The 21337-nt window shown below is 40.2% G+C and overlaps 1 long non-coding RNA gene across 2 annotated transcripts in view; it reads right to left on the reverse strand.

Moving 5' to 3' along the window:
- LOC129645465 (uncharacterized) overlaps positions 1-21337 on the reverse strand; it is a 35067-nt gene that overhangs the window by 5520 nt on the left and 8210 nt on the right. For both annotated transcript variants that reach the window (XR_008711354.1, XR_008711355.1), the window contains exon 2: positions 5536-5615. This is a non-coding gene — a long non-coding RNA (uncharacterized LOC129645465). The remainder of the gene's footprint in view (positions 1-5535; positions 5616-21337) is intronic.

A 21337-nucleotide genomic window follows, 5' to 3' on the forward strand; every position in this document is an offset into this window, starting at 1 on the left:
AGACGTCCATGGTCAATTGAAACGTTGCCTTGCCTGCTTTTAATACTTTGTCTTTAGTTTTTAGCAGTTTGATTATGGATGTGTCATGGCATGGATGTCTCTATGGGGTTTTTTTTCCCCCCATTTGGAGTTCTCTGAGTTTCTTTAATCTGTAGGCTGATGTCTTTCATAAAATTCAGGGGATTTTCAGAAATTCTCTTCAAATATTTTTTTTGTGTTTTACTTTCTCCTCTTTCTGGAACTCCAATAACATGAATATTAGGTATTTTGGTATGGCCACATAATTTCCTAATTCTCTATTGTTGTTTTTTTTGAATTTTTTCTTCAGTCAGTTCAGTTGCTCAGTCATGTCTGACTCTTTGCAACCCCATGGACTGCAGCACCCAAGGCTTCCCTGTCCATTACCAACTCCCAGAACTTGCTCAGACTCGTCCATCCAGTCAGTGATGCAATCCAACCATCTCAACCTCTGTTATCCCCTTTGCCTCCTGCCTTCGATCTTTCCCAGCATCAAAGTCTTTTCCAAGGAGTCAGCTCTTCGCATCAGGCGGCCAAAGTATTGGAGTTTCAGCTTCAACGTCAGTCCTTCCAATGAATATTCAGGATGGATTTCCTTTAGGATGGACTGGTTGGATCTTCTTGCTCTCCAAGGGACTCTCAAGAGTCTTCTCTAACACCACAGTTCAAAAGCATCAATTCTTTGGTGCTCAGCTTTCTTTTTAGTCCCACTCTCATATCCATACATGACTACTGGAAAAACCATGCTTGAACCAGACGGACCTTTGTTGGTAAAGTAATGTTTCTGCTTTTCAAAATGCTGTCTAGGTTGGTCATAACTTTCCTTCCAAGGAGCAAGTGACTTTTAATTTCATGGCTGCAGTCACCATCTGCAATGATTTTGGAGCCCTAAAAAATAAAGTCTGTCACTGTTTCCACTGTTTCCCCATCTGTTTCTCATGAAGTGATGGGACCAGATGCCATGATCTTAGTTTTCTGAATGTTGAGCTTTAAGCCAACTTCTTCACTCTCCTCTTTCACTTTCATCAAGAGGCTCTTCAGTTCCTCTTCACTTTCTGCCATAAGGGTGGTGTCATCTGCATATCCGAGGTTATTTGTATTTCTCCCAGCAATCCTGATTCCAGCTTGTGCTTCATCCAGCCCAGCATTTCTCATGATGTACTCCACATATAAGTTAAATCAGCAGGTTGACAATATACAGCCTTGACGTACTCCTTTCCCTATTTGGAACAGTTCCATGTCCAGTTCTAACTGTTAATTCTTGGCCTGCATACAGATTTCTCAAGAGGCAGATCAGATGGTCTGATATTCCCCTCTATTGAAGAATTTTCCCCAGTTTGTTGTGATCCACACAGTCAAAGGCTTTGGCATAATCAATAAAGCAGAAGTAGATGTTTTTCTGGAACTCTCTTGCTTTTTTGATGATCCAACAGACATTGGCAATTTTATCTCTGATTCCTCTGCCTTTTCTAAATCCAGCTTGAACATCTGGAAGTTCACGGTTCCCATACTGTTGAAGCCTGGCTCGGAGAATTTTGAGCATTACTTTGCTACTGTGTGAGATGAGTGCAAATGTGTGGTAGTTTGAACATTCTTTGGCATTGCTTTTCCTTTGGGTTAGAATGAAAACTGACCTTTTCCAGTCTTGTGGCCACTGATGAGTTTTCCAAATTTGTTGGCATATTGAGTGCAGCACTTTAATAGCATCATCTTTTGGGATTTGAAATATCTCAGCTGGAATTCCATCACCTCCACTAGCTTTGTTCGTAGTGATGCTTCCTAAGGTTCCCTTGACTTCGCATTCTAGGATGTCTGGCTCTAGGTGAGTGATCACACCATCATGATTATCTGGGTCATGAAGATCTTTTTTGTATAGTTCTGTGTATTCTTGCCACCTCTTCTTAATATCTTCTGCTTCCGTTAGGTCCATACCATTTCTGTCCTTTATTGTGCTCATCTTTGCATGAAAAGTTCCCTTGGTGTCTCTAATTTTCTTGAATAGATCCCTAGTCTTTCCCATTCTATTGTTTTCCTCTATTTCTTTGCATTGATCACTGAGGAAGGCTTCCTTATTTCTCCTTGCTATTCTTTGGAACTTTGCATTCATATGGGCATATTTTTCCTTTTCTCCTTTGTCTTTAGCTTCTCTTCTTTTCTCAGTTGTTTGTAAGACCTCCTCAGACAACCATTTTGCCTTTTTGCATTTCTTTTCCATGGGGATGGTCTTGATCCCTGTCTCCTATACAATGTCATGAACCTCCATCCATAGTTCATCAGGCACTCTGTCTATCAGATCTAGTCCCTTAAATCTATTTCTTACTTCCACTGTATAATCATAAGGGATTTGATTTAGGTCATACCTGAATGGTCTAGGGGTTTTCCCTACTTTCTTCAATTTAAGTCTGAATTTGGCAATAATGAGTTCATGATCTGAGCCACAGTCAGCTCCAGATCTTGTTTTTCCTGACAGTATAGAGCTTCTCCATCTTTGGCTACAAAGAATATATTATCAATCTGATTTCACTGTTGACCATCTAGTGATGTCCATGTGTAGAGTCGTCTCTTGTGTTGTTGGAAGAAGGTGTTTGCTATGACCAGTGCATTCTCTTGGCAAAACTCTATTAGCTTTTGACCTGCTTCATTTTGTACTCCAAGGCCAAACTTGCCTGTTACTCTAGGTATCTCTTGACTTCCTACTTTTGCATTCCAGTCCCCTATGATGAAAAGGACATCTTTTTTTGGTGTTAGTTCTAGAAGGTCTTGCAGGTCATCATAGAACCATTCAACTTCAGCTTCTTCAGAATTAGTGGTTGAGGCATAGACTTGGATTACTGTGATATTGAACGGTTTGCCCTGGAAACCAACAGAGATCATTCTGTCATTTTTGAGATTGCACCCAAGTACTCATTTCAGACTCTTTTGTTGACTATGAGGGCTACTCCATTTCTTCTAAGGGATTCTTGCCCACAGTAGTATATATAATGGTCATCTGTATTAAATTCAGTTTTTCCAGTCCATTTTAGTTCACTGATTCCTAAAATGTCGATGTTCACTCTTGCCGCCTCCTGTTTGACCACTTCCTCCTCCTACTACTACTAAGTCGCTTCAGTCGTGTCCGACTCTGTACAACCCCATGGACTGCAGCCTACCAGGCTTCTCTGTCCATGGGATTCTCCAGGCAAGAACACTGGAGTGGGTTGCCATTTCCTTCTCCAATGCATGAAAGTGGAAAGTGAAAGTGAAGTCACTCAGTCGTGTCCAACTCTTAGCGACCCCATGGATTGCAGCCTACCAGGCTCCTCCATCCATGGGGTTTTCCGGGCAACAGTACTGGAGTGGGGTGCCATTGCCTTCTCCCTGACCACTTCCAATTTACCTTAATTCATGGACCTAACACTCCAGGTTCCTAGGCAGTATTGTTCTTTACAGCATTGGACTTTACTTCTATCACCAGTCATATCCACAACTGGGCGTTGTTTTCACTTTGGTTCTGTCTCTTAGAGGGGACACTTCAACTCACAACACTTGTTAGCATATGAAACCAATTCTTTTCCTCCTTTCTCCTTCTGCTATTTTATATAAGGCATGCTGGTGGTTGTTTGGGTCTTTTCCCTCTCCCTCTCTCTTTATTGGCCAAACTAGTTACACATCTGTCAGTTTTGTTGGCAATTGTTAACTTTGCAATTTAATCTTTAGATTATAACGTATCCAGGTGGGATTGCAGCTGAACTAGAAGTGGAATAAATATCTCCAAGACATGGATGTGGCAGTGGATAGGATTTTGCACCTTCTCTTTTGGGGAAGAGGGTGGGGATTATCTTCATCTTCAGTTCAGTTCAGTTGCTCAGTCGTGTCCGACTCTGCGACCCCATGAACTGCAGCATGCCAGGCCTCCCTGTCCATCACCAACTCCTGGAGTCCACTCAAACCCATGTTCATCAAGTCAGTGATGCCATCCAACCCTCTCATCTGTCGTCCCTTCTCCTCCTGCCCTCAATCTTTCCCAGCATCAGGGTCTTTTCAAATGAGTCAGCTCTCTGCATCAGGTAGCCAAAGTTTCAGCTTCAACATCAGTCCCTCCAATGAACACCCAGGACTGATCTCCTTTAGGATGGACTGGTTGGATCTCCTTGCAGTCCAAGGGACTCTCAAGAGTTTTCTCCAACACCACAGTTCAAAAGCATCAATTCTTCAGTGCTCAGCTTTTTTCACAGTCCAACTTTCATATCCATACATGACCACTGGTAAAACCATAGCCTTGACTAGATGGACCTTTGTTGGCAAAGTAATGTCTCTGCTTTTTAATATGCTGTCTAGGTTGGTCATAACTTTCCTTCCAAGGAGTAAGCATCTTTTAATTTCATGGCTGCAATCACCATCTGCAGTGATTTTAGTGTAAATTTTTTTTTTTACTCAATTGTTAAATTCTATTGCTATATCTTCATTTTACTGCTCTTTCCTTTGTCATTTCATTCTACTAGTGAGCTCATCTAATGAGGTTTTTTGTTTTCACTATTCTGTTTTTTAGATCTCAAATTCATATTTGGTTCTTCTTTACAATTTTTTTTTGGGGGGGGGGGCTTCCCTGGTGGCTCAGATGGTAAAGCATCTGCCTGTAATGTGGGAGACCTGGGTTCGATCCCTGGGTTGGGAAGATCCCCTGGAGAAGGAAATGGCAACCCACTCCAGTACTCTTGCCTGGAAAATCCCATGGACAGAGGAGCCTGGTAGGCTATAGTCCATGGGGTTGCAAAGAGTCAGACATGACTGAGAAACCAGCTCTCCTTACAATTTTTACTCTTAATGAAAAATCTATCATTCTATCCCTCCAGCCACTTCAACAGGATTTACTCTTACTTCTTGGAGCATATTTGTCCTATTTGTCCATATTTGCTTTAGAGTCTTTATCAAATGATTCTGACAACTGTATTGCCTCAATGTTGACATTTGTTGGTTGCCTTTTTCCATGCAAGTGGAGATTTTACTGGTTCTTCACATGCTGAGTACTTCAGGGTTTCATCCTGGACATCTCTGAGGGTTATGAGACTCTGGGTATTATTTAAATCTATGGAGATTTTTGAAGTATTCATTTTACCAGTCAAACAAGCTGGTTGGCTCCAGAGAGCCTTCAGGAGTTTTGTCTCTTCCATATTCAAAGCCTTGTGCTGCTACTGAGATCAGTCTTACATGTGCACCATTCAGTGGCCATTCTAGGACCTGGGTAAGAATCCACCCCATAGGTCAGCTCTCACAACCTGTGAGATGCTGGTCAGGATCAAATTTATGTGAAGAGTTCATGGGACTAGAGGCACAAAAACACTTTTTTATGGGGTTGCTTCCTGGATCTTCTCCCTTTCTGCCATCTCCACCATACATGCTAGTTTCCTGAGGCACCCTTTATGGTCTTTTGAGGCTTTATTTGTCTACTCTGTCACATACTTCTTACTATGTACCCATATCCAGGGCCAAGGAGTGAGAGGACAGAGAGAGAAAAATAAGTAGGGGAGTTCCCCTTACCTTCTTGGGACCACAGTTCTTCTCACCTGAGAGGAAGGACCCCCTCCTTTAAATTCAAAGTGCCTACTGGTCACTGGGACCTGAGGATCAAGAGAATAGAAAAAAAGAAAAGAAAAGAGAATATTATAAAAACAAGATTTCTCCTACTCTGTCTATATATTGGGAGACCATTTTTCTTCTTGTGCTGGAAATAAAGGGCTTCTTGTGGAAATATTTCTGTCTGTGCCACTGGGTTTCAGGACACCTTGAGTTTAAGTGAAAAAAAGAAAGAAATAAAAGATAAACTTATGGCTTATCTTTTGATGGTTTAGTGGGACTGAGAATTCTGGTATTCTTCCCCAATCCACCTGCTTTTTTTCTTATTACTTTTTACTTTTCAGAACCCTCAAATAGCTGCTTCATGCAATCTGTTCAAGTTTTATAATTGCAGTCAGTGGGAGAGATTGGGTGGCATGTGCTTCTCCATCTTACTGGGAATCAGAACTCCAGAAGCTTTAAAAATACAAAATAAAACACCTACCTAGGTCTCAAAGATTCTGAAAATAAAAATAAAACATATACCTAGGTCCCAAAGATATTGATTTCATTTGTATGGGAGGAAATGTGAGCAAAGGTTTGGTTTTGATTTGTTTTGAGATAGCCCTTGTGATCTGAACATACAACAAAGTTGAGAACCTCTTTCATAAGCAAAGATACCTACAGGCAGATTTTATTTTAAAATCCACAACCACGGTTTATTACCATTTTTGACAGACACTCTACTCTGCTGGATATGTGAAGGGTTATTTAACTTTATGGAACATAGTTGAGTTTATACTCTGGATTATGTTGTACCTGGTCTTGAATCCCTACTAGGACATTCATTAGTTGAGGGATTTTTAACAATTCATTTGACCTCCAAGTCTCAGTTTTGTATCTGGAAAATGGGGATAATATTAAATCCTACATTAAAGGATTGTTGAAAGTATTAACTGAGATAATGAATGTAAAGCACAGTGCAGAGGGTCTGGAATGTGGCCAATATTCAATGAATGTTAACTATTAACACCACTCACATATTATAGGCAAGAAATTTGAAACTCAGCCAGATAAATAACTTACTGAAACTGTTTTTCTCGTGTCTTTTTTTTTTAATTGAAAGGAAACTAATATTTACCTTAAAGGGAAATACTAGCATATTCATCAGATTTTTTAAAAAATTTTATTGACATACAGTTGCAAATGCTCAAGCTTTTCCACAGTGACAGAGAGTAAGTAAATCCCAGACCTGTCATTCCCTCTTCTACCAGTTCAAGCCCAGGAACAATGATTTTTTGGAAAGTTCTTGAATGGGATGCATATAAATTTAAGATTGTGTTTAGAAGCATCAAGTAAATGATTGATGGACATAATCCATCTGTATATATGATATATACTATTGCCGGGAGAAATATCAATAACCTCAGATATGCAGATGACACCACCCTTATGGCAGAAAGTGAAGAAGAACTAAAGAGCCTCTTGATGAAAGTGAAAGAGGAGAGTGAAAAAGTTGGCTGAAAGCTCAACATTCAGAAAACAAAGATCATGGCATCCGGTCCCATCACTTCATGGCAAATAGATGGGGAAACAGTGGAAACAGTAGCTGACTATTTTTCTGGGCTCCAAAATCACTGTGGATGGTGACTGCAGCCATGAAATTAAAAGACGCTTACTCCTTGGAAGGAAAGTATGACCAGCCTAGACAGCATATTAAAAAACAGAGACATTACTTTGCCAACAAAGGTCTGTCTATTCAAGGCTATGGTTTTTCCAGTGATCATGTATGGATGTGAGAGTTGGACTATAAAGAAAGCTGAACACTGAAGAACCGATGCTTTTGAACTGTGGTGTTGGAGAAGACTGTTCAGAGTCCCTTGGACTGCAAGGAGATCCAACCAGTCCATCCTAAAGGAGATCAGTCCTGGCTGTTCATTGGAGGGACTGTTCTGTTACCCCCAAAATTTTAAATAACCAGGAAGATCTCCCAAATTTTCTAAACTAAGGGTGTCTAGTGTTATTTTCATTTCTGCTTCTCTTTAATTTTAATTTTTCTTTCTAGTCCTTCCTTTATTATAATTTTTAAACAGAAAAATATATATTTTTCTTCAAGGCAGAGGAGGTCCTGGTGCATTAGTAGGAGAAGTTTTATCCTTACAAAATGCTTCGCTATTTGAGAATTAGAACAGTGGCTCACTCTGACATTTTATCAGCCAATTTATTAATAGCAATAGCTCTTTGGAGGTCTTCATTCCATCACGTAACATTATCCATGTCAGAAAGATGATCTCTAGAAAAATTTTAAAATACCTTTTAAAACCACACTGCTAAAATACTCACCAGCTGTAAATGTTTTCCTGGTCTGTATGTGTAGGTGGAGGGAGGCGGAGTGGTGGTAATAAAGTGGGAGGGTTGGGGGGAGCCACTAACTGTACAGGGGAAGTGACTCTGTTGATTCTCTGATGGTAAAGGTCAAGGTTTTCCCAAATCCAAATCTGACATTCAGAACAAATCTAATTTTTGTCACATCTTCATGGAACAATGACGAGTTCTTTACTTCATGATTTCTATTCCTCAACCTTCAATCTTTTGCTTCTTTGTCAGCCAGCCCTGGTAACTCACAATGTTGAGTACTCAGCATTGGCAGTCAAGGGTCTCACATGACCAACTGGTTTTTGCAGAAGCTGTATTCCATGGGAACAAATTGGTACATGGGCATGTGAACAGTAAGGCCCAGTAACTCTATCTCTCATGTAGAAACTACCATCAGCACAGATGGCAATACCTTGAATGGGGGATCTTAGAAAGATCCATGACATAGTTGTAGTATGCCAAAGGTTTTCTTGGGAAAGGCTGTGTGCTTCTGACACAGGATAGGAAACCTTGGTTCTGTACTGCCCCTACTATGTGTACACAAAGGGCAGATGGCTCTTAAGACGTAATACCTCTGCTAATGCAGCTACTCTGAACAGAGATTAGGACTGGATACATAGGCTTTGAAAGTTGAGGTTTAAGCCAGTTTTTTCACTCTCCTCTTTCCCTTGGACTGCAAGGAAATCAAACCAGTCAATCCTAAAGGAAATCAGTCCTGAATCTTCATTGGAAGGACTGAAGCTGAAGCTGAAGCTCCAATACTTTGGTCACCTGATGTGAAGAACTGAGTCATTGGAAAAGACCCTGATTCTGGGAAAGATTGAAGGCAGGAGGAGAAGGAGATGACAGAGGATGAGATGGTTGGATGGCATCACTGACTCGATGAACATGAGTTTGAGCAGGCTCTGGGAATTGGTGATAGACAGGGAGGCCTGGCGTGCTGCAGTCCATGGGGTCACAAAGAGTCGGACACGACTGAGTGGCTGAACTGAACTGAACACAGGCTTAGATGAATATTAGATTGTTTTAGAAAAAAATACAAGGGTGTCAAGTTGGCTTTTGATTTTCATTTGCTAATGGTATAACATGGAGGTCTAGGAGGAATTGTGTTTGGAAAGAAAAGACAGATGCCCATAGCTGATCACAGTTATACGCAGCGTGGATGCCTTACTCTATGGCATTAGTCCTGCCAGTTCTCTTTGTAGCAGACAATGTGGAGGAGATGAAAAACGTTGGATTTGACTAGACTGAGTCTTGAACCTACTGTTTAGTAACTCAATTTTTAGTAACTCAGAAATACAGTTGTGTTGACTCTTTGCAACCCTATGGACTATAGCCCCCCAGAATCCATAGGATTCTCCAGGCAAGAATACTGGAGTGGGTTGCTATGCCCTTCTCTAGGGGATCTTCCCAATCCAGGGATTGAACCTGCATCTCTTATGTCTCCTGCATTGGCAGGCAGTTTCTTTACCACTAGAGCCACCTGAGTCTTGAGCCTACTGTTTACCAGCTATCAATGGGACACATCTCTTCTCTAAGCCTCTGTTTCCTCATCTATACAATAGGAGCAACACCAACAATGACCCACTAAGTTGTGATGATTAAGAGAGAGAAAGCAATTAAAAAAACACTGAAAACCATCATGCTTTAAATCAATACTGACAGTAACCATGGTAATATTAATGAACATTTTTAATGGTAAACACTGATTGACCATGTACAATGTGCCAAGGTTTGCCCTAAACACTTTTTGTGGGTCTTTTTAATTGATCTTCACAGCAACTGAATTTAATCTTTCTTTCCCTCATTCACTTAATGTCCACATTCATGTATTTCATTTTGCAAATAAAGAGTTCAAGCTCCATGAAGGAAGAAAATACATATCTCTCCAATTCACAGGATGCCTGGTATGAATGTTTGAATACATTTAGGTCAGTAAGGGGCAATTTTGCCATGTCAGGGACTTTGAGCAATGTTCAGAGACACTGTTATTCGTCACACCTGAGGAGCAATTTGGCATTTAGTCCTTAGAGGCCACAGATGCTGCTAAACATCCTACAATGCACAAGACGTTCCCTAACAACAAAGAATTATCCAGCCAAAATGCCTGTAGTGCTGAGGTTGAGAAATCCTGATTTAGATAAATGGAAAAAAAAAATCACTAAATGAATGCACGTGCTGAACAGTCTCCTCGGACATAACGTGTCATGCAAACTCTATCTAGACGTCAAAAGATTGCAAGCTCTTTATTATTTTTTTTTTCTGATTCTGGCCTCACATCATTCCTTCATGCCCCCTAATTCTTCATTTTGTGTCTGATGAACCTTCTCCCAGCAAAGGTAACTGCTTCATTCACTTTACTGATACAACAACTAAATAAAAAACAGAAATCCAGACAATCTTTTCTCCAAGGAAGATAATCTCCTCCGCTACCTCTGACAAAGGGGGCTTTGCTACAATCTCTTTGAATACATCTGGTCAGCTAAAAGGAAAAGAGGAGCCGATCTGAGCAAGTTTAAAACATGATCTGTTCCTGGTTTCTATCTTTATTTTTCCTTTTATCCAACTTCTGATCTGCTTTTAATTTACTATATCTTTCCAAATTATTCCTATTTTTGTGGGTGATCCTTAATTTCTGGCATAAGGCAGGGAATAAACAAATTAAACAGCAAAGAGAGGTATTCCAAAGTAACATTTTTCTCACACATTTTCTCCACTAGTATTTCTTGGATAGGGTTAGAGTTTTCTGTTAAGTATCACTTACCTAGTGTGTAAGGAAGCTATAAGTAAAAGCAGCAGCCAACAACCAACCTACAGGGGGTGAAGAGGGTTTGGGGAGAGACCAGAGTGAAAGATATAGAAAATATTTGATCTGCTTTACATTTTTGAGGGAAAAATACAACTGTGATTCTTAAATGCAAAAATATTCACATGCTTCAAGTACATATTTTCCAAAGAAATGAGACAATGCATAAGAAACAGGCTGAGGGCAGCTTTCAGAATGGGAGAAAATAACAGCAAATGAAGCAACTGACAAAGAATTAATCTCCAAAATATACAAGCAGCTCATGCAGCTCAAAACCAGAAAAACAAACAACCCCATCAAGAAAAGCCAAAGAACGAAACAGGCATTTCTCCAAAGAAGACATACAGATGGCTAATAGACACATGAAAAGATGCTCAGCATCACTCATTATCAGAGAAATGCAAATCAAAACCACAATGAGGTACCATCTCACACCAGTCAGAATGGCCACCATTGAAAAGTCTACAAACAATAAATGCTGGAGAAGGTGTGTAGAAAAAGGAGCCCTCTTACACTCTTGGTGGGAAAGCAAATTAGTACAGCCACTATGGAGAACAGTGTGGAGATTCCTTAAAAAAACTGGAAATAGAACTGCCATACAACCCAGCAATCCCCACTGCTGGGCATACACACTGAGGAAACCAGAATTGAAAGAGACATATGTACCCCAACGTTCACTGCAGCATTGTTTACAGTAGCCAGGACATGGAAGCAACCTAGATGTCCATCAGCAGACGAATGGATAAGGAAGTGTGGTACACATGCACAATGGAATATTACTCAGCCATAGAAAAGAATGCATTTGAGTCAGTTCTAATTAGGTGGATGAAACTGGAGCTTATTATACAGAGTGAAGTAAGTCAGAAAGAGAAACACCAATATAGTATATTAACACATATATCTGGAATTTAGAAAGATAGTAACAACGATCCTATATGCAAGACAGCAAAAGAGACACAGATATAAAGAACAGACTTTTGGACTATGTGGGAGAAGGCAAGGGTGGGATGATTTGAGAGAATAGCATTGAAACCTGTATATTACCATATGTAAAATAGATGACCAGTGCAAGTCCGATGCATGAATCAGGGCACTCGAAGCTAGTACTCTGGGACAACCCAGAGAGATGGGGTGGAGAGGGAGGTAGGAGGCGGGGTTCAGGATGGTGGGATACATGTACACCCATGGCTGATTCATGTTGATGTATGGCAATGGCAACCCACTCCAGTGTTCTTGCCTGGAGAATCCCAGGGACAGGGGAGCCTGGTGGACTGCCATTTATGGGGTCACACAGAGTTGGACACGACTGAAGTGACTTAGCATAGCATAGCATAGCATGGCAAAAACCACTGCAATATTGTAAAGTAATTATCCTCCAATTAAAATAAATTAATTACTTCATCCACCTCATGAGAACTGATTCAAATGTATTCTTTTTAATGGCTGAATAATGAGGTGGATGAAACTGGAGCCTATTATACAGAGTGAAGTAAGCCAGAAAGAAAAACACCAATACAGTATACTAACGCATATATATGGAATTTAGAAAGATGGTAACAATAACCCTGTGTACGAGACAGCAAAAGAGACACTGATGTATAGAACAGTCTTATGGACTCTGTGAGAGAGGGAGAGGGTGGGAAGATTTGGGAGAATGGCATTGAAACATGTAAAATATCATGTATGAAACGAGTCGCCAGTCCAGGTTTGATGCATGATACTGGATGCTTGGGGCTGGTGCACTGGGACGACCCAGAGGGATGGAATGGGGAGGGAGGAGGGAGGAGGGTTCAGGATGGGGAACACATGTATACCTGTGGCGGATTCATTTTGATATTTGGCAAAACTAATACAGTTATGTAAAGTTTAAAAATAAAATAAAATTTAAAATTAAAAAAAAAAGGAAGTTTAAAATAAATTAATTATTTTAAAAAAAAGCTGAGAGAAAGAGGAAAAAGAAGGAAAATGCAAAGACAGAGAGAGAGTGTGTGTGTGTGTGTGTGTGCATGCATGCACACAAAAGGAAGAGCAAGTCAGAGGGACAGATGAAGGCCAACCTCTTCTGCAGTTAAATGATTCTCTGCAACTTTCATCCCCTAGCCCTGTTCCTCCAAGTCTCACTTCCCTGGCAGGCAAAGCCTCTAGAGAATATTTGTCCATGCAAATTTTATGGTGGGACTTATGAAATGTCAAATGAGAATAATCCTTTTTACTTTTCCAATATTTTTTAGTCTTTTATTGCCTGTAGAAAGCAGGAGGCTTTATTTCTTACTTAATTATTTGCTAAGCAGTCCCTCTCTGTCCCACCCTCCCTCCCAAGCCACCAACAATCCTCTTTCCCTTTAGGGAAAACTAGGAAAACTAGGATGACATGAGTCCTGTCCTCCTACCATTTACAGTCTCCAAAGTAAATAAACAGAACACATACACAGAAGCCATCTAAGGAGAAGATAGAACAACTTGCTTTCTCAAGTATAAGCAAAAAAAATTTCTTTTTTTTCAATATTGCAAATGCTTTTCTGCAATGTTCAGTTCTTCAGGGGGAAATGGTTGGCAATTTTACACACACACACACACTCTCTCTCTCACACACACACACACAAACTCTCACACACACACATTCTCTCTCTCTCTCTCTCTCTCACACACACACACACACACACACACACACACACACACTCCAATAATTAGCTTGTTGGTTGAGTTGACCAACATTTGAAATAATAGGTATTTTTTTTAGTCGTGAATGATGGCTCTTGGAGGTTAGTTATCTTATGTAAAAATTCCTGGTAAATTAATTGCTCTGCTGTTTGACTGCTGAACATTAAATATTTGATCTCCCATAATTTCAACATTAAAGGCTTTTTCTAATTTGTTGTGTTTAAATCACCAAAGCAAAATGTCTTTGACTAACCAAAGACATGTTTAGTTCTTTCAAGATTCCAATAATAAACAACTCCTAAATTGACCCTAATACTGAGTATTCACAAAAACCGCAAAACAATTTTTTGAAGAAATGTTACAGAAAGCAGGGGATTCTCTGAGGGAAAAGAATGAGATATGTATCTTATCATCATGGAATAGGACATTCTGAAGTGCTTGGACAGAATTATTCATTTTCCTATGAAGGTAAAAGTGGTTCTTTAGTCCTGTGTTCTGAATCCACCCTGATAGCCTAAGGGCGAATGAGCAATATCACAGGAAATCATGTAGAAAGTTTACAAGCCACAATGACTATCTCATTTGCAGTGGCAGTTGCTATTTGTGCCCTTGTCCCTCAAAGTTTCATTGTGTCTTAGACTGATGGATAGTCCAAGACTTGGTTAGAAAAATATCACCTAGGTTTTCAAAAGTGATTCCAGACTCTTCTCATTGCTAACTTCCCATTAGATGATCATTATAAACCAGTGCTTCTGAGAGGGATCTTCTTTCCAAAGGTATTGCCTATTTTGTGATTGCTGAGATACTGAAATGTCATCACTAGGAATTCATTCACACATTCTATAGATAATAAATGCCTCCTGGACATATGAGAAGACAAATCACAATCCCTTTTCTCAAAGAGTTTGTGGATTTGTGCTTGAAATAAGGCAATAACCGGATTTTGAAGGTCCATTAGGAGGCTACATGATTCCATGTACATGACCTCCTGGAAAAGGCAAAACAATGGTGATAATAAAAAGATAAGTAGGTTCCAGGGGCTGGTGGGGAGGCAGAGAGGAATAGGTGAACCACGGAGAATTTTTAAGGCAGCAAACTACTCCACGTGATACAATAATGGTGCATTTGTTGTCGTTGTTTAGTCACTAAGTTAGTGTCCAACTCTTTTGTGACCCCATGGACCGTAGCCCACAGGGATAGAACCCATGTCTTCTGCATTGGCAGGCCACCAGAGAAGCCCATAATTGTGGATACATGTCATTACATATTTGTCAAAACCCATATAACACCAAGCATGAACCCTAACATCAACTATGGACTTAGGGTGGTTTTTATGTGCTAATGTAGGTTCATCATTGTAATACCTGTGCCATTCTGGTGTGGGATGTTACTAATGGTGGAGGCGATGCATGTGTGGGAGCAGGGAGGATGTAAGAAATCTCTGTACCTTCCTCTCAATTTTACTGTGGACCAAAAACTGTTCTAAAAATAGTCTATTAAAAATGTCCACTAGTAAAATGTGATCTATCTTGGAAAGGGCAAAGCCTTCCACTGATCAGCTCTTCTGAATTCTAAGAAACCATCAGTTACTTCAGTTCTTTTCCACCGCCAACAGCAAAGAACAGGATATTTGAAGGGAGCACTATGAAAGAAGATTTTGGTGGCTGGCACTTTTACAAAGATCTGGAGAATGGGGCACTATCCAGAGAAAGAAGGTCTAAATAGACCATTGTGGGATGGTAGTGAGCAGGCAACACTTGTCAGAGGAGGTTGGGACATGGAGGTTGGTAGGGCAACTTGTGAACAGAGTTCTACAGAAGGCAAGATAATTCAAAAGACAGTATGACTCAAAATGCATCAAAGATCTAAATATAGGAGCTAAAACTATGAAACTCTTAAAAGGAAAGAGAGGGATAAATTTCCATGACCTTGGATTTGGTGATGTTTTCTTAGATGGACACCAAAAGCAAAAGCAACAAGAGAAATAAATAGATATACTGGACTTTGTTAAAATGAAAACCTTTTGTGCACAAAAGGACACCACTGAAAGACTGAAAAGATAACCACAGAACGGGAGAAAATATTTGCAAATCATGTATCTGTTAAGGGTTTAATGTTCAGAATATATAGAAAGAATTCTTACAAGGCAACAAATAACTCAAAAAATGAGCAAAGTAACTGAATAGAATTTCCCCAAAATAAGATTTACAAAAGGCCAACAAACACATGAAAAGATGTTCACAGACATTAGTTATTATGCAATGAAATGCAAAACAAAGTCACAAAAAAATACCACTTTAGTCTAAGATGGCTATAACCAAAAAAAAAAAAAAAAAGAGAGAGAGAGAGAGAGAAAGAGAGATAAAAACAAATATAGATGACCTCAGTGTGTTTAGTAAAGTAATAGACATACCCTAACCCCTTGGCCCCAAACACTGGAATTTTGGGGTAATAGACTGACAGCTTTGTTGTTTGCAAAATTATAATCTGCATTGTATACACAAAGGATACAGCTACGTTTTGTTTAATCTGTACTTTCTAAAAATAAAAAAAAGGGGAAATGGGGTATATATCAATTTTTGTCTAATCTGTTTGAAACATGAATTCTATTTGTTTAAAATTAGGGCTTTACTCCTTTTTCTGTAAGTCTCTTGTGATCCTTTGTAGAAACTTCTCCTTAAACCCCAGTTAAGTCCATTCTCTGGTAATAGCTTGGTTTCATATTCTACTTAACAATTTAAATAAACTGAAATATTTCTAAAATGGGAAAAACAAGGTGATTCCATTTACTATTTTGCCTGGCTGTCGACTAAGAGGCTAGATGTCATGGCACGTGGTTGCATGGAGAGATTGGCTTGTAGGCTGTAGAACTGTCTGGTTTCTTCTTGAATTGGGGAAGAGACAAGTCTCCTACAGTCCTTATTGTCAAAAGAGGAATAGGATCATGTACTATCCTGATCTTACATAAACCACAGATGGCTGTCACAGTATCTCTAGATAGGGAAAAGGTAAGAAGTATTTCCAGGATCTCACTATAGGAGGTGGAGACAGGCTGCAATATTCTTTTGCCCAGTTCCTAAGACTTTCCACTCCACCACACTACAGTCCAAACTTCTCAGCCAGATGTTCAAAGCTCTTCACGATCTGATACCACCTATTTAAACACCTATTTCAAAACTTCATAATTTCAGTTTCCTGCCATAGTCAGGCTGATTTTCCTTTCAGCTTGCAAACATGGCTTTTCTTTCCTAACTTCAAGCCTTAGGTTATTTCCCCCTTCCTGACTTTTATCACCCACTTTCCTGTCTCAGCATATAGTGATTCCATCCTTCACCATCTTCAGAATGCAATTTGGTCCCCATGTCATTCATGAAAAATTCTGGACCCTCTCCAACTCCTGCATAATTGATACTCATTAAAAATAAATAAATAAAAATCCCATTGAGACTAATTATTTGTATAACTAATCTGGGTCCTTCACCATTGTTTGACACAATGGTTAGATTTAGTCAATTTCTATTTCGCCCTCTTTCTATAACAAAGTTTCTGTAACCTCAGCACCACTGATATCTGGAGCCAGATAATTCTTTGTCATGAGGGGCCGTCATGTGTACTGAGTTTATTGACCTCCCTAGCTTCTACCCACCAGTTGCCAGTAGCATTCACCCTCCAGCTATGACAACCAAAAAAGTCTCCAACATTACCAAATGTCTCCAGGGCAGTGGAGAGGGGAAGAAACTCACTCCCAGGGGAGAACCACTCCTAAGGTACCTCTCTGAACCTCAGAGGCAAGAAGGCTGAAAACCACATTTCTCAGACTATTTCATCTAGAATTCAGGGCAGGAAATAGGTTTTGACAAGCAGGTGAACTTGTGCTAGATTTGAAAGGCTACAGTGAGGTGGGGACGATATTCCTCTACCTTTGGCTGGTTTCAAATGACAGAAAGGGTTGTGAGGATGCAAAATATTTCTTCAGCAATATTCCACATCCATTCTCCTGGGTGTTGAAAGGAAGCTGTGTGTGTGTGTGTGTGTGTGTGTGTGTGTGTGTGTAGGGGGCGTGGGGTGGGATGAGGCGTGGCTGGGCTCAGTGTTCCACATCCTAGTATCCAGTTTTTCTCAGTATTAAGAGACAATTTCCATAATTGCCCAGTGCTGGCCACTTCCAGATTCCAACTTCCCAAGTCCCGAATAGCCGTTGTTAAGGCGAGGTTTTGAACTCAACAGATGCACTGGTGCCTAGCTCCCTGGTGGTCAGTTCTTTAATGTTAAAGGAGTCAGCCCCGGGGCCCGTTGAAAGTGAACTCCTGAAATCTTCCACAATTTTTTACGCACCTAGTTCACTTCATCCATCGTTTTTTTCTGAATAAAGTAGCTAGTTTCTCTTTCCTGCACTGAACCCATATAATGCCTTACCTATGATTACTTTACTCTTTCACTAACTTCCTTTCTTTCTGAGTAGTTAAGCTTTTCACAGGGAAGAATTACACTTCTTTTTCTCATCTGCCTCCCATAATCGTCATCCAGGGCTTTGTTCAGAGTGGGAAGAGGAAAGCAATTCGATTCATTTGCGTCTGGAGTTCACTGAAAACTTGCTCAATGAATATAATCTTGGAAGAAGGGATGGAAAAAAGAGACACACACCCCTCAACTGAGTTCTCCCTCTTCCTCGGTGTGTTATAGAACCCAGACGTGCACATCTGATCCAGGAGAGAAAAAATGCTTCTAGTGGGAAACTGTTGTGAGACTTTCTTTCTAATGGGCTCAATCATACACTCCATTCCAGGCAAACGGCCATGTAAAATATTCAGAACACACACTCTCCCTAGAATAATATCAACCAGGCATTTGGCTCTAAATATCTATTCGCTGATGACTCCCAGGTTTACTTCCCCAGGCCTGGCCATTTTCCTGGACCCCAAACTTGTGTACATAAACGCCGATTTGACATCTCCATTTGGATATCTGATGTTCACATTAAATGCAACATGTGCAAAACCAAACCTTCTTCTCCTAGCCCAGGCTGCCTCTTTCACTGTCTTCTGCTTCTTCTCTTGTAAATGCCAACATCCACGCATCCACGCATGTCAAAAGCAACTAGAAATAAAGACTAATTTCTCCCTTTCCCTCAACTTCCACTGTCAGACTATCAGCCATTCTGTGTTTTAACTCAAAAATCTATCTAAAATCCATCCACTTCACTCCATCTCTGCTGCTCACTGACTCAATGGACATGAGTTGGAGCAAACTCCGGGAGATACTGAAGGACAGAGACACCTGGCGGGCTGCAGTTCATGGGGTCACAGAGTCAGACACAACTTAGCAACTGAAAAACAAATGCTGCTGCTGCTGTCCCCTTGGTTTAAGCCACCACCACCTCTCATTTCTTTACTGGGCTCAATGCTTTCTCTCTTACTGCCATACTTTGAAACAAAAATTAGATCATGTCTCTATTCTGCTTAGGTATGTTCTGTAGCTTCTCATCAGAATAAAATCAACACCCTTTTATCCAGGGAACAAAGCTTTACATGATGTAGCCACTGCCCAGCTCTCCAAACTCACTCTGTCCCGTTCTCACTTTCTGCTCCAGCCCCAGGTCTTTCTTGTGCTCCCTGACTTCCCAAGCCTTTTACGATGTCTTTGCACTTGCTTATCTTATCATATTGTATACAAAGGTCTGTACAGTCAAAGCAATGGTTTTTTCCAGTAGTTGTGTACAGATGTGAGAGCAGGACAATAAAAAAGGCTGAGCACTGATGCCTTCTAGCTGTGGTGCTGGAGAAGACTCTTGAGAGTCCCTTGGACCAAACAAGGAGATCAAACCAGTGAATCCCAAAGGAAATCAACCCTGAATATTCACTGGAAGGGCTAATGCTGAAGCTGAAATTCCAATACTTTGGCCACCTGATGCAAAGAACTGACTCATTGGAAAAGACCCTGATGCTGGGGAAGACTGAAGGCAAGAGAAGGGGATGACAGAGGATGAGATGGTTGGAGATGGCATCACCAACTCAATGGACATGAGTTTGAGTAAGCCCTGGGAGTTGGTGACAGATGGGGAAGCCTAGTGTGCTGAAGTCCATGGGGTCACAAAGAGTTGGACATGACTGAGCAGTTGAACAACATCTTATCCCTATTCAGGCTCTTTGGATGTCTAATTCATTTCCGCTTTCAGATCTTGGCTCACATGTCATCGTTCAGATATGTTTTGCTTGATCAGCCCATCATAAGTAAACCCCAGCCTCTAAGTCATTCCTATCCTATCACCCTGTTCATTTCCCTTGCATTCATCAGTATCTAAACTGCCTTGCCTACTTCTGTTTTCTTGTGTATTCCCTGTGCCCTGCCCAACCCTCCCCCCAACCAATTAGACCAGAGCTCTCATTAGTGCAGGACCATGTATTTGTCTCACCACTGCGTCTCAGCACCTGAAAAGGAGCTTGGCACATTACAGGCCCTCAGGAAATATTGACAGTTATTGAAGGAATGAGTGGTTGAATATGTTCTTATCCAGGTTATTTCATTCTGGCAACATACATAATACATGAAATTTACCACCTGAACCATTTTCAGCGCTCTCTTTGGTGGCATTCAGTACAGTCACATGGTTGTGCAGGCATCACCACCATCCATCTCCAGATCTCTTTTCATTTTGCAAAATGAAAATTCCGCACCCCAGAAACAATAACTTCCTGTTCTTCCCTCCCTCCAGACCTTGGGGACCGCCATTCTACTTTCTTTCACTATGAATTTGACTACTCTCGGAACCTTATACAACTAGAATCCTACAGTATTCGCCCTTTGGTGACTGGTTTAGTTCATTTAGCACAGTGTTAACAAAATTCATCCATGTTGTAATATGTGTCAGAATTTCCTCCTTTTTAAAGGTTGAATAATAGTCCAATGCATGTATAGACCGCATTTTGTTTACCGATTCATCCTTCTATGTATACTTGGGATGCTTCCACCTTTTGGCTATAATGAATAATGCTATGAACATGTGTGTGCAGATACCTCTTTGAAGTCTGGCTTTCAATTCTTTTGGGTATATACATATCCAGAAACAGAATTTCCGATAATTCTACTGTTAATATTTTGAGGAACTGCCATACTGTTTTCCATAGCAGCTGCATCTTTTTACATTCCCACTAACAGTGCACAAAGTTTTCAGTTTCTCTACATTCTTGTCAATGTTTGTTATTTTGTTTTGTTTTATTTTCTTATAGTAGCCACCCGAATGGATGTGAGGTAATCTCATTACAGCTCTGATTTACATTTCCCTAATGATTAGCTATGTTGAATGCCTTCTCAAGTACTTTTTGGCCACTTGTATATCTTCTTTAGAAGATATTTTGCATATTTTAAAATCAAGTTTGTTGTTGTTACTGAGTTGTGGGGGTTCTTTATATATTCTGGATGCTAAACTGTTACACGATATACAATTTGCAAATATTTTCTCTCCTGTGGATTTCCTTTTCATTCAAGGGATTGTATCCTTTGATGAACAGAGATTTAAATTTTGGTGTAGTCCAGTTTATCTATTTCTTTTTTCTTTCTTTGCCTGAGCTTTCAGTGTCATATCCAAGAAATCATTGCTAAATCCAATGTCATGAAGCTTTCCTCCTACATTATCTTCTAAGAACTTTATAGTTTTACCTCTTATGCTCAGATCTTTGATCAATTTTAAATTAATTTTGCCATATAATGTAAGATAAGGGTCCAACTTCATTCTTTAGCTTATGGATATCCAGTTTTCCCAAAACCATTTTTTGGAAAAGACTGTCCTTTGCCCAATGAATGATCTTGACATTACAAAAAATATTTGTCCATGTATATGAGATTTATTCTGGGTTTTCCATTCTAGTTCATTGGTCTTGTTGTTGTTTGTTCAGTCATGTCCGACTCTTTGTGACCCTGTGGTCTGCAGCATGTCAAGCTCCTCTG

Source organism: Bubalus kerabau, chromosome 3 (genome assembly GCF_029407905.1).
Source record: "Bubalus kerabau isolate K-KA32 ecotype Philippines breed swamp buffalo chromosome 3, PCC_UOA_SB_1v2, whole genome shotgun sequence".
NCBI lineage: Eukaryota > Metazoa > Chordata > Mammalia > Artiodactyla > Bovidae > Bubalus > Bubalus kerabau.